The 11,719-nt window shown below is 38.9% G+C and overlaps 1 non-coding gene across 1 annotated transcript; it reads left to right on the top strand.

Moving 5' to 3' along the window:
- Nucleotides 1-4,291: 4,291 nt before the first annotated feature.
- LOC122080419 lies at nt 4,292-4,398 on the top strand. The gene has a single exon (XR_006140715.1). It is a non-coding gene; the product is annotated as a small nucleolar RNA R71 (small nucleolar RNA).
- The last annotated feature ends 7,321 nt before the right edge of the window (nt 4,399-11,719 follow it).

Raw genomic sequence — 11,719 nt, 5'->3', positions numbered from 1 at the left:
GTTTGGGAGTGATAAGGGGTAGATAACTTATGAGTGACCCCATACTTTTTCATTAGGGTCTCAAAAGGCCGATTACAAAAATGAGTACCCCTATCACTAATTATTGCACGTGGTGCACCAAAGCGGGAAAAAAATGTTCTCTTTGAGAAACTGGACCACCACTTTGTGGTCATTAGTTTTACAAGGTATGGCCTCTATCCATTTAGAAACATAATCAACGGCCAAAAGTATGTACAAATTCCCAAAAGAATTAGGGAATGGTCCCATAAAATCGATGCCCCATACATCAAATATCTCAACTACCAAAATAGGGTTGAGGGGCATCATGTTCCTTTTATTGATACGGCCAAAAGACTGGCAGGCGGGGCAAGCCTTGCAAAAATCAAAAGCATCTCTAAAAAGAGTGGGCCAATAAAATCCGCATTGGAGAACCTTTGCGGCAGTCTTCTTAGGTCCAAAGTGTCCACCACATGCATGATCATGACAAAAAGAGAGAATAGAATGTTGCTCATGATCAGGAACACATCGTCGGATAATCTGATCCGGACATATCTTAAACAAATAAGGATCATCCCAGAAAAAGTGTTTAACTTGGGAATGAAACCTATACTTATCTTGAGTGGACCAGTGATCCGGAGTCACACCTGAAACTAAGAAGTTGACAATGTCAGCAAACCATGGTTCACTAGACATTGCAAATAATTGTTCATCTGGAAAGTTCTCATTGACTGGAGAATCAACAGTCAAGGAATTGGGAAGCCGGGATAAATGGTCTGCAACTAGGTTTTCAACTCCTTTCTTATCCCTAATTTCTAAATCAAACTCTTGCAAAAGTAAAACCCACCTAATGAGACGGGCTTTGGCATCCTTCTTCTGAACTAGGTATCTGAGGGCAGAATGATCAGTATACACCACCACATGTGAGCCAACTAAATAAGACCGAAACTTTTCTAATGCAAACACAACAGCTAAAAATTCTTTTTCAGTGGTTGTATAATTGAGTTGTGCATCATTTAAGGTCCTACTAGCATAGTAAATGACAGTGGGTAACTTATTAATCCTTTGACCTAAAACTGCTCCTATGGTAAAATCTGAAGCATCACACATCAGTTCAAAATGTTCAGTCCAAATAGGTGGTTGAACAATGGGTGCATTGGTCAACTCCTTCTTAAGTTGCTTGAAGGATTCTAGGCACTCTTTGGAAAACTCAAAAGTTTGATCTTTGGCAAGTAATGAGGTGAGAGGTCGGGCTAACTGACTAAAGTTCTTAATAAACCTTCTGTAGAAGCCTGCATGCCCTAGAAAAGACCGAACATCCTTAACAGATTGAGGAGGTGGTAAATTATCAATTAAATCCACTTTGGCTCTATCTACCTTAATTCCCTCCTTGGATATTACATGGCCTAAAACAATACCAGATTTAACCATAAAATGACATTTCTCCCAATTCAAAACCAAATTCTTAGATATGCACCTTTTCAAAACTAGGGAAAGATGATGAAGACATTCAGAATAGGAATTCCCATGAATTGAAAAGTCATCCATAAATACTTCTAAGAATTTTTCGACCATGTCAGAAAAAATGCTCATCATGCATCGTTGGAACGTAGCAGGGGCATTGCAAAGCCCAAAGGGCATACGCCTGTAAGCAAATGTTCCATATGGGCATGTAAAAGTGGTCTTATGTTGGTCCTCTAAAGCAATTGGGATTTGGTTATAGCCAGAATATCCATCAAGAAAGCAATAGTATTCATGTCCAGCTAACCTCTCTAACATCTGGTCAATGAATGGCAATGGGAAGTGGTCCTTCCAGGTTACCGCATTTAACTTCCTGTAGTCAATGCACACACGCCATCCTGTTTGGACACGGGTAGGGATCAACTCATTATTGGCATTAGGAACTACAGTCACACCAGACTTCTTAGGCACTACGTGAACTGGGCTTACCCATTGGCTGTCAGAAATAGGATAAATTATTCCATGATCCAAGCACTTTAGGATCTCTTTCTTAATGGCTTCCATCATCACTGGGTTAGCTCTTCTTTGGGGTTCCGTGGATGGTTTGGAATCCTCCATAAGATGTATATGATGTTGCACAATGGAAGGGCTTATACCCTTGATATCAGCCATGGTCCAACCTAGGGCTTCCTTATTATCTTTTAACACTTTAAGTAACTCCTCTTCCTGGCTAGAAGTCAAATTTGAAGAAATTATTACAGGAAGAGTCTGGTCAGGCCCTAGGAAAGCATATCTCAAATTAGATGGCAACTCCTTAAGATCTAGCTTAGGGGGCTCAACTATGGAAGGTTTGGGAATGGAATTGGAAAGGGGTCCTAAGGGCTCCACAAGTGTGTGAAGACTCAAGACTTCAGAAAAGAAATTTTCACTATCATCATCCAACTCATCCATACACTCTTGGAATTCTGAATCAAAATCAATATCAAAGTTGGTAACTAAATCATCAGAAAAATCCAAAAAATCCTCAAGCATATTGATCTCTTCTTCCATATGTGGTTGCTTGCCAATCCTAAACATGTTAAACTCAACAGTTTGGTTACCAAAAGATAATCTTAGAAAACCATTCCGGCAATTGATTAATGCATTACTGGTAGCCAAGAATGGTCTTCCTAGAATTATTGGGATCTCATCCTTGGTTGAGAAGGGCTTAGTATCTAACACAATGAAATCAACAGGGAAAATAAATTCCCCCACCTTTAGTAAGACATCCTCAACCATCCCTTTAGGAATCTTAACAGACCTATCTGCCAACTGAAGAGTAGTTCCAGTGGCTTTCAATTCTCCCAATCCTAGTTGCTTGTACACATGGTAAGGTAAAAGATTCACACTTGCGCCAAGGTCAAGTAAGGCATGCTCAATATAGGTGTTGCCTATGACACAAGATATGGTAGGGCTCCCTGGATCCTTATACTTGGCTGCTATAGGCTGAGTAATTATGGAACTAATGTTACCTGCCAAGAACGCCTTTTTGGGCACACTAGTGATACGTTTGTGAGTACACAAATCTTTCAGTACCTTTGCATAGGCGGGGATCTGGGATATGGCATCCAAAAGAGGGATGTTCACTTCTACCTTTTTGAAAACTTCTAAAATTTTATCCATGGAAGCAGTCTTCTTTTTGTGTACCAAGCGATTAGGAAATGGGATAGGATGAACATAAGGACTGTTAGGGATTTTCCCCTGTTCAGAAGAATCATTTTTGGTTTCCTCAACCAAATCATCTTTAGTTTCAGAAAAATCTTTAGGTTCATCAGACGAACCTGGAACAAGAGGCACATTTGTGTCCTCAACTGAAGAAGAGTTAACAGGAGTAATAGATGGGGAAGATTTAGGAACGCTCTGTAGGTACTCTCTACCACTCCTAAGGGCATAAACAACATTACATTGGTTAGAGGGCCCTTGTTGAGTCTGACCTTGTACTATATTCAGTGGTGCATTAGTTGGTCCTTGTGAACTAACAGGCTGATGATGCCTAGGGTTAGGCTCTAGTTGACTGGGTAAAGTTCTCTTCTCCCTCTCACGCATAATTGAGACAACTTGGGTAAGTTCTCTCGTAAGATTTTGATGGCTTGTCATGAGGAGGGCCATATTTTTTTCCAAGTCACTTATTCTACTTGCCTCTCCAGTGTTGGTAAACCCAGGGGGTTGCTGATAAGATGATAGGAGAGGGGCCCTAGGAAAACTCGCCTGAGGTCCTACATTTGACCTAGGAAAAGTATTTTGAGAAAAAGATTGTTGTGCAAAGGGAGGCCTTTGGGGTCCAGGTTGACCTTGATTATAGAAATTGGAAGGTCCTGCTTGGTTGCCCTGATTCCAAGAGAAATTTGGGTGATTTCTCCATCCTGGATTGTATGTGTTACTATATGGATTATTCTGGTATAAGGCATTAACACTATCATTAGAAGTGCCCCCAGAGGTGTTGGGGCATTCTTCTATGACATGTCCAGGGGACTGGCACCAAGCACAAATCTTAACCAAATTGACTGATGATGGCTCTCTAGGAACAATAGCCTCAATCCTCTTGATTAGGCTATCCAAATGGGCTTCCTTGGCTACTATCCCATCCACAAAATATCCTTTTCCTCCTATGGTTCTTTCACTCTCTTGGGTTGATTCCCACTCACGGGTTTTGTCAGCTAAGTCAAGTAAAAATTCCCATGCTTTTCCTTCATCTGTAAAGGATGTGAATCCCTCAGGGCACATAGACTCTATCATTTGTTTAGTTGGGTAATCAATACCCTCATAAATTATTTGACATAAATGCCATAGGTCTAGGCCATGGTGAGGGCATTCTTGGAGTAGATCCTTGAATCTCTCCATAAGTTTGGAAAATGACTCACTAGGCTTTTGCCTAAACTGAAGGATATCACTTCTAAGCTTATTGGTCTTGTGAGTTGGGAAAAACTTCTTAAGGAAGACAACTGTGAACTGTTCCCATGAGGTTATGGAATTTGTGGGTAATCCATACAACCACTTCTTAGCTTGGTCTTTCAATGCAAAAGTGATAAACCTAAGCTTAACAGCATCATCAGAAAGCTGTTGGATCTTAATTAGAACACATACCTCTTCAAATTCCCTTAGAAATAGGTATGCATTCTCAGAGGTCAACCCATGGAAGTGGGGCAACATAGTGATGTATTGAGATTTGAGTTCAAAATTATTGCCCTGGGCTTGTGGTAGAACTATGTAGGAAGGTTGGGCTGTTCTAGCAGGGTAGAACCTATCTTTCAGAGATTTAGGTGAAGGGTTTTGCTGTTGGTCTCCCATATTGAAGGGTTTTAAAGAGAGCAAACGTATAGGGTCACTACTTGTTGGATCTCTTCTTTCTAACCGATTCTTAGTATTACGTACCCACTTAACACTCATGCAACAGAAAAACTACCCACAACTAAAGTAAGACAAGCACAAAAGAATGGATAGCAAAACTTTTTGATGATTTTTTTGATTTTTTTTTTTGCTTTTTGGGAGCTTACCGGCAGGGATCCGGGGTTGCTCAGGTCAATTCCTGAGGTACTGCTACAGGGCGAAACCTGTCTTTATCATACTGTGAGGCATGGCAACCTCCACTGATACAACTATTATTGCAAGTTGTTCTTCTTAGGAATTCAATAAAAGAAAAGGAAAAATATAAAACAAAGCAAACAAAGCACTCCGATTTACCAAAAGAAAGTGAAAAATAACATGGAACTGTCTCCCCGGCAACGGCGCCAAAAACTTGTTTGAGATTTAAAATGTAACCGCAAGCGTACGAATCAGTGTAGCTACGGGTCGAACACAGGGAGAGTAGCCACCTTATTTTTTATTTCTTTTAATAATGCGAAAGTGAACTGATTAATGGTTGTGATCTAATTCTAATTACCGTCCTAAAAATAACGTCCTAACCATTCGTCATCTAAGAATTTAAAGACGCAAGCCACACAATTAAAATTAAATAAATAAATAACTAAAAGTAAACAACCCACGCAATTAAAAAAAATAATAATAAAGGAAAAAAATGCTGAAATAAAAATAAAGTAAAAGAAAGGGGATAAAGCTAGAGAGAGACTCACAAGCAGGTTTCTCTACTTAGCCCGAGGGATGCATCATAATATGAGCTTCCCTACTTGACCAGAGAGTTACTTTTACAAGGGTTTCTCTACTTGGCTTTAGGGAAAGGGAGACAATTAAAATAAAAGCAATAAATTGATGGTTCTATGGCCAGGAGGGGCAAAGCCAACACATACACTAGCCATGAACCTTGGGGGAGAGGGATAGCAATAATGTAACGACTGAAAATAAAAATCCTAAATTAAGAAAGAAAGGGTAGTCAGAAGAAGGAATGAGAGGGGGGAGAGAAGACTACTGAAAGAGCCTACTTACTTGAATCAATGCTTGAACTTGAAAAAAAAATTGCTCCACGGCTCATGATCTTGTCACCTAGATCTAAGCCTAGAACTATAACTTAAAAAATTACAACTCAATTGCATAAATCATAAACATAAAAAGAACTGAATAAAAATAAAAGAGTGCTTGCATTAATTGACATAAAAAAACTATTACAAAAGTGATCAAAGCAAAAATAGAGAAGAACTAAAACCAAAGAGTGAGAGAGGGAGAGAGAGAGCAACTAAAAAAAAACTAGAAGAAGAATGAATTGTGTCTCCTCCTCTTACATGAGTTGTATTTATAAGGAATGGAGAGGTAGGGTAACAATTTTCTCTTTCCTAAAAGAGAGAAACCCACAATTGATTGTGAGATCTTTTGAGTCCAAAAGTGCTAAGATGGAGGAGAGAGAAGAGAAATAAATTTTGAGAAATTTCCTAAAATTTTTTGCTTATTTTCTTTCCTTTTTTTTTCTAATTTATTTTTCTTCTTTTTTTCTCTCTCCTAGGGACGATTTTTTTTTTCTTCCTTTGTGTGATTTGGACAATCTTTGGTGATGATGTGGAGGAGAGAGAAGATTTGGACAATTTTTGGTTCTCCCATTTTTTTTCTCTTTCCTTTTTTTTTTCTTCTCTTCTTGCTTCCACGATTTTGCTTTCTTTTTTTTTCTTTTTTTCTTGTGCACCCTTCCACGATTTTGCTTGCTTCTAAAGCAGAAAATCTTCAACAAAATCTTCTAAAAAAAACAACCATAAGATTCGAACTTGAGACCTCTTGGTGAGCAAGAGAATTTTGTACACCATAGCTCACCAACTAAGCTAGGTAGTTGTTGTTACCAAAAACAAATCTTTAATCACTTAAGGATGTGGTCCATCAATCCTTGTTGGCATTTGGAGTATTCCTTGTACCTCTGGGACAATTGCAAACGGGCTGGTTCTGCATCTCGGTTCAGTTCTGATCCATTATTCTTTTTTCTGACCCGAAAAAGAATAATCATTTGTACGGGTGACCAAACGAATGTGTACTTTTAATTGAACACGTCCATCTTGCTCAGAATTTCGTCCTCTTCGCAACCATGGAAAGAAATAGGACCTCTTTACGTGTAAAATTGAAGATATGGCTCCCGATAGTCCTTAAGGCCTTGAAAATATAAAACCTACAAAAAGAGAGTAAAACCCAAGGTAGCTCCATTCTAAATATGTAAAATGTATGTTTTACTACCCTAGATTTCACACATAAATGTGCTCATCACCTATCGGTCCAACCCCTCTGCTTCCATCACAGATCTCAGAAAATTCCTCATTCGGGTCGCCACCAAAATATGTCGGATCGGGTCCATCTTCAAAACGGGTCAAGAATTCAAGACAAACTTAACAAATCTCCACCTTGCCTTGAATTCTTCTCCAACAGATAAACAAATAGCTAATATCTTCATCTTCTCCAATAGCCCTCCAAAGGCCTAAACTCAAACACAACAAACACCAAGTAAGTTCAAGCAATGCTCGAACTTACCAACACATAAAGGCTTCGTCAACATATCAGCTGGATTGTCTTCAGTACCAATCTTCAACACTTGAATATTACCTTGAGCAATTATCTCTTTTATGAAATGATACCGAATATCAATGTGCTTTGTCCTCTCATGATACATTGGATCTTTAGTCAAGTGAATAGCACTCTGACTATCACAATGGACAACAGTCACCCCATGATCCATGCTGAGTTCTCCCAACAAACCTCTAAGCCAAATAGCTTCTTTAATTGCCTCAGTCACTGCCATATACTCTGCTTCAGTAGTAGATAATGCAACTGTAGCCTGTAAAGTAGCTTTCCAACTAACCGTACTTCCTCCAAGAGTAAATACATAGCCTGTGAGTGACCTCCTCTTGTCAAGATCACCTGGATAATCTGAATCAACATAACCAAGATAAACTATCACCATTCCTCCCAAACTCCAAACAAACACCAGAGGTCCCTTTCAAGTACCTAAGTATCCACTTCACTGCTTCCCAATGAGCTTTGCCTGGACATGACAAATATCTGCTCACCACATTGATAGCTTGCGAAATGTCAGGACGAGTGCAAACCATAGCATACATAACGGAGCCAACTGCACTAGAGTATGGAACACGTGACATATACTCCACCTCTTCATCTATCTTAGGTGATAGAGCAGTTGAAAGTCTAAAATGAGATACAAGAGGAGTAGTTAAAGGTTTGGCATCTTTCATGCCAAAACGATTCAATACCTTCTCAGTGTACTTTTGTTGAGATAGCCACAGCTCCCCTGCTTTTCTATCCCTCTTGATCTCAATACCAAGGATCTTCCTTGCTGCCCTCAAATCTTTCATCTCAAATTCAGAACTTAATTGTTCCTTCAACCTATTGACCTCATTCCTATCTTTTGCTGTAATCAACATATCATCAACATAAAGCAACAAATATATGAATGATCCATCAGAGAGCTTTCTGAAATAAACACAACGGTCATATTGACACCTGGAGTATCCAAAACTAGCTATAACTGAATCAAACCTTTTATACCACTGTCTAGGAGACTATTTCAAACCATATAGGGACTTCTTCAACAAGCATACATGGTCCTCCTTACCTTCAATAACAAACCCTTCAGGTTGATGCATATAAATCTGTTCTTCTAGTTCACCATGCAAGAATGCTGTTTTCACATCAAGTTGCTCCAACTCCAAATCATGCATAGTAACTAAAGCAAGTAGGACACGAATAGAACTATGCTTAAGAACAAGTGAGAAAACATCATTAAAATCAATTCCTTATACGTGACTGTAGCCCTTTGCAACCAAACGTGCCTTGTACCTAGCATCTTCAACACCTGAGGCAGATTCCTTCTTCTTAAAGACCCATTTGCAACCAACAATTTTCTTCCATGTTCTCGGCTTCACAAGCTCCCAAGTCTGATTTTTATGAAGAGATTCTATCTCCTCATTCATGGCAATCAACCATTTTGTAGAATCAATTGAAGCAACAGCTTCAGAATATGTTGCAGGCTCACTATTTTCAATTGTATCTGCAACAGACAATACATAAGCAACAAATTCAGCATGCTTATACTTTTGTGGTTGTCTAATATTCCTCCTTGGTCTATCCTTGGCAATGTTGTACCATTCTTCTTCTTGATTCTCTTGAGCATCATCTTCTTCAGTAAAAGTAGGCAGCTGGACTAAAGAAGATTGTGCTTTGTTTGAAGATGAACCACCAATTTCAAACTCCACATTCTCCCTGGATTTTTCTTGACCTTCGTCACAATGAATATGAGCTTCTTTCCTAGGATGCAATATAGCAGATTCATCAAAAGTAACATCTCTGCTAATAAGAAATTTTGGAGACTTTGGATCAGAACACTACAACCTGTATCCTTTCACTCCAGATCCATACCCAAGAAAAATGCATTTCTTAGCCCTAGGTTCCAACTTCCCTTCATTTACATGTGCATAAGTAGGACATCCAAATACTTTTTAATTTGAGTAGTCTGCAGGTTTACCTGACCAAACTTCTTCTGGAGTCTTGCACTCAATAGATGTGCAAGGAGATCGATTCACCAACAAGGTTGTTGTGTTAACTGCTTCTGCCCAAAACTCCTTGCCCAATCCTGCATTTGATAACATACACCTTGCCTTTTCTAACCAGGTTCTATTCATACGCTTCGCCACTCCACTCTGCTGGGGTGTTTTAACAACTGTATGATGTCTTGTAATACCTTCATTTTTGTAGAACTCATTAAAGTCACCTTCACAAAACTCTAGGCCATTATCGGTTCTCAACCTTTTAATTTGTTTTCCAGTCTGCTTCTCAAGCAAATTCTTCCACTGTTTGAAAGTGATAAATACTTCATTTTTGTGCTTTAAGAAATAGACCCAAACCTTCTTAGAGAAATCATCAATGAAAGTAAGCAAGTATCTTGCACCAGCCCCCTTTGAAGCAACCCTGGAGGGCCCCCATAGGTCTGAATGAATGTAGTCCAAACTTCCCTTGGTCCTGTAAATAGCAGTACTGAAACTAACTCTTTTCTGCTTCACAAACAGACAATGCTCACAGAACTCCATTGCTCCTATACTTTGACCACACAACAAGCCCTTTTTACTTAATGATACCATCCCTCTTTCACTCATATGGCCTAACCTCACGTGTCATAAATTTGTGACATCTGATTTAGACATAGATGATGAAGCTGTTGCAACAGACCCAGTGACTGTAGTACCCTGCAATACATACAAACTGCCAACCTTGATTCCTTTCATCAATAAGAGAACACCCTTGCTGATCTTCATGACTCCACCTTCAGCTGTATACTTGCACCCATTTGAATCAAGAGTGCCTAAACTGATGAGATTCTTCTTCAAATCAGGGACATGCTTGACATTGAATAAGGTTCTAATAATGCCATCATACATCTTGATATTGATCATTCCCATTCCAATAATCTTACAAGAGGCATTATTTCCCATCAACACAACTCCACCTCAAACTGATTCGTATGTAGGAACAACCAGAGTCAAGAATTCATTCATCCTGTGATCGAACTTTATCATCAGTCACCAAAAGCATATCAGACTCACTCTCATCTTCAGCAATACTAGCTTTTGCAGAATCATCTCTTTTCTTTTGATTTTGAGCACCACCACCTGCCTTATGCTTATTTAAAAGCTTATAACATTCAGATTTAATATGCCCTTTTTTTTATAGTAATTGCAGGTTAAATTCTTGTGCTTAGATTTTGTCTAGCCTTCTTTTTGTCACCATCTGAACCCCTTTCATTTATTCTCTCTCTAGCTACCAAACCAACACCATCAAATTTATTGGTAGATGTCAATTCATTATCAATCTCCTGCTTGCTTTGCAGATTCGTTTTGACATCTTCAATAGAGATTGTCTCTCTACCATAAATCATGGTATCTCTAAAATGCTTATAAGATGGAGGCAGAGAACATAACAATAATAGGGCCAAATCTTCATCGTTTATTTTAACATCTATCATTTTCAAATCAGGAACAATAGAATTGAACTCAGATATATGAGATTTAATAGAAGTATCTTCACCCATATGAAGGGTATACAGTTTTTGCTTCAATCTTAACCTATTGGTGAGGGATTTGGTGAGGTAGAGGTTCTCTAACTTCACCTATAACTCTGCAGTCGTTTTCTCTGAGAGAACTTCCTGTAGAATATCATTCGAAAGATACAACTGAATAGCTGAAAGGGCTTTATCATCCAAATCACTCCAATCATCATTGGACATAGTTACAGGTTTTTTTGCCTTCCCAAATAGGGTTTTCTTCAAACCCTTCTACGTGAGAACAACCATTATTCGAACCTGCCATAAACTAAAACTGATGTTACCATCAAACTTATTAATATCGTATTTCGTTGAAGCCATGGATTGAAGTAACCCAGAGCTCTGATACCAGTTTGATAGATCAAACACCAAGAAACACGAATAATAAAGAGACAATAGATCCGTACGACATAGAGATTTAATGAGGTTCACACACCAGGGTGGTGTGCTACATCCTCGGACGAAGAAGAAGATTTATTATGCAGAAGAGAGATTATACCCTAGTAGCGACGAGAAAAAACTCGCCCTGAAACCCTAGCTCAAAAAACTCCAAAATACAATAACTTTCTCAACAAGCAACAACACATTATATATACTCCAGATCGTGGGTCGACCTATCGGCCCAACCCCTCTGCTTCCATCACAGATCTCAAAAAATTCTCCATTCGGGTCGCCACCAAAATATGTCGAATCGAGTCAATCTTCAAAACGGGTCAAGAATTCGAGACAAACTTAACACATATCAAA

This window comes from Macadamia integrifolia, chromosome 5, assembly GCF_013358625.1.
Source record: "Macadamia integrifolia cultivar HAES 741 chromosome 5, SCU_Mint_v3, whole genome shotgun sequence".
Lineage (NCBI taxonomy): Eukaryota > Viridiplantae > Streptophyta > Magnoliopsida > Proteales > Proteaceae > Macadamia > Macadamia integrifolia.
This window is presented reverse-complemented; position numbering and strand designations above follow the sequence as displayed.